We start from the raw sequence: 2,981 nt of genomic DNA on the forward strand, positions 1-2,981 counted from the left end.
ACAACCATGTTTATTTATTTAAAGGAAAAGAGAAAGGTTTGTACTTTTCTTAGTTCTTTTTTTTGCCAAAGAACAAACTCAATTGTTTTTTGGCCATGGCAAACTCTGCCCTAAAAATCAGCCTTATGGGCTCAGGGCGGCTGAAATGATGTTCACACCGTTTTTGGCGTCCCAATTGTGATTTTGAAACCGAGGAAATGTTTAAATTGCATTATAAAATTTTTCTTTTAGCAGTGAATTTTTTTTTGTATAGACCCAAAATCCTTTAATATGTCCTGATTCTGTCCAATTCGGGCACGATTTTTCCATGTTAAGATTTTGTAGAAAGTTCTTCTTTTGCAAAAATTTCAAGACCAGTTGTTCTGTTACAGGCCAGACTACTCCAAGAATGGATGTTCCTTATTTTCAGAGCTGATAGGTTACGATATTGAGAAATAAATATAAGTGTACAGAGCGTTACCGTCACGGTGCTGCCCTTATGTATCACGAGTTTCACGTTAAGAGCTGTATTTCACGAGATTGCTTTCCCACATTTTTTTTCCTACACTTCTCAGCAGTCTAGAAAACCTATAAACAACTCTGGAATCGTTCAATGTTGTGCGTTGGGTGAATGTAAACGTCGACTGAGCTGTGATTAACCAAACGAAGTGCATCAGACTCCTGGATTAATTACTTAAGTGAGTATCCAAACCAATTTTTTGTTAATGATCAATACTTGTTCAGTTTCCATTTCTATAACAACTTTTGGAAAACCATTACAACTAAACATGATATTTTAGAAAAACCTGGATTTCGTCAAGGTCCTGTCCTCTTCAATAAATTCGAGAATAGGGCCTAAATGGATACTCTAATATTTATCCGAATACGACATATTCACAAGAAATGTAATTTGTTTAGCTTGTCAATTTGTGAGCTTTTTTTTTTTATTTTAAGCACATGGCCAAACCAATTTCGAAGTTTGGAGACTCAAATTACTCGGTGATATCCCTAAAATGTTTTTTTTAAAACTTGAACTCGAAATAATTTCGTCACGTCATGATCCTGTCCAGTTTCTTTTCCATATATTTTAACCTCGTATATGTCCATTTCTTAGAGAATGACCCTTATTCAAACATATGACTCTTTATGCCTAACATGAATTTTTTAATCTTACAAATTAAAATTTCACCACGCAAAATAATTCTTTTTACATCTAATTTAAAATAACGGAAATCGTATAACAAATTAAATGTGATATTATTATCTAATATCTAAGTATAATTATGAATATCCTAGGATGTAAATTTAAAACTAAATCGTATTAATTATTTCAAGTAAACTTACTAATTATTTATAAATTAACCAATTGTATTTATTAATTATTTGAATTAATCGGTTGGAAATTAGGGAAGAAATATTTAATTAGGAATTAAATGAAATTTTATTTAATCTTGGTTTAGTAATTTATGATTGAGAAGTAAATCAAAGTATATTCTATTACTCAGGGTATATTTAGTTATTTAATTAAATTATTATTTGAAGATAAAATTTTTTAAGAGAGATTATATTCTTAAATGTTTTTAAAATGAGTTATAAATATTAAAGATATTATTTTCAAACTAATAATTTAAAATTTTAAGAAAGGTGATGCCTAAGATTTCGAAGATATAAAATGTATTATTCTTTATTCGAATTTAAATGCACTTACATGTCATTGACGGTTCTCTTGCCGAACTGTGCGTTATGCTGTGGCCCCTCACATCCTGATGAAAAGACACCCAAGGCGCAGAGAGTCAACAAAAATAGGCGGATCATTCTGTTTTAGCAGTCGCCGGTCGAACACCTAATTGACTGTCTTAATGAAGTACCATCCTTATCACTCACTATCTTATCTCGTATACGCAATACCACTTTAATCAATCACGCCGAACTAAGTTATCAAATCGCTATAAAACTTGATGTATATCCTTATGTACCTTAATAGAGTAAAATACTCTTCACAGTGTTCCAAATATGCCAGTGACAATAATTAGTTATAAGGATTAGTAGTTAGTAGTAAGGATAAGTCCAAAGTCTTTCAGAATTTAATTGTATTAATATAGAAATTTTAGAAACTAACCATTTGAACCCTACAATAAATATACTAAATATCGACAGTATAAATGTAAATACACACCATGTATCAATGGAATGGAATTCAGAGGACAATTTCCAGATCGACTGGGACATTATCCAGAATTTTTCACAAGGAGAGTACAAAGTACATATAAATTGTTCAGGGAAATCATATTTTTGGGGACTTTTAAATAAAGCAACAAGAAAAAAAAATACTAATGTACCTACCTATACCTATTCTTCATAAACAAAGAACAAAATATATAGAATTTTTTTAAAAATAAAATAAATTGTATCTACTTAAGTCTCAAAAGACTCTTTATTATTTCCTAAAATTCCCAACATTTGGGGCAACCTTTCCACCCTGAAGGATAATCTTAACTATAAATTCATACCTCATCCAATTATTAAAATTTTTTGCAGACTATTCTGCCCAAGTTTAATCATTTTAGTCAAATGAAGCTATTTTTTACTTTTTCATATTTAATTTTAAAACTTATATTACAATCTATAATCCACTATAAGTGTGTGATGATAGTGAAAGATAATCCGTACTGTTGGTCCGAAAATTGTCGAAAACCATTAAAACTCGTTTGCGGTTCGGATAAATCACCGATATAAAATCGTTTTAAAATTGGATTATCTATGAAAAACCTACATTGCATGTATCACTTTCCCTGTAATTCCAAATTGCGCTATAAAAGAAATAAAAAAGGTTAATAAGTTGACTAAGTCCCACAAAGATTCATTTCAAAATTCTCGAAAATAAAGCAGGTATTAATCAAGATAGAAAATAGAATTGTGCTATCACCATTTAGGCATTTACTAAATGAAACTTGAGCTCTTTGATTTTAAATCTTATCGGCCCAAACATGGTGCAATATATA

General features: G+C 30.2%; 1 protein-coding gene across 1 annotated transcript in view; it reads left to right on the forward strand.

Annotated features, from left to right (window-relative positions):
- The first annotated feature begins 372 nt into the window (after positions 1–372).
- LOC106683963 (uncharacterized) overlaps positions 373–2,981 on the forward strand; it is a 6,279-nt gene continuing 3,670 nt past the window's right edge. The window contains exon 1 of the mRNA XM_014425740.3: positions 373–677. The gene's annotated coding sequence lies outside the window, so the exon portion shown is untranslated. The remainder of the gene's footprint in view (positions 678–2,981) is intronic.

This window comes from Halyomorpha halys, unplaced genomic scaffold, assembly GCF_000696795.3.
Source record: "Halyomorpha halys isolate HHAL.00 unplaced genomic scaffold, Hhal_1.1 Scaffold531.1, whole genome shotgun sequence".
In the NCBI taxonomy this organism is placed as follows: Eukaryota; Metazoa; Arthropoda; class Insecta; order Hemiptera; family Pentatomidae; genus Halyomorpha; species Halyomorpha halys.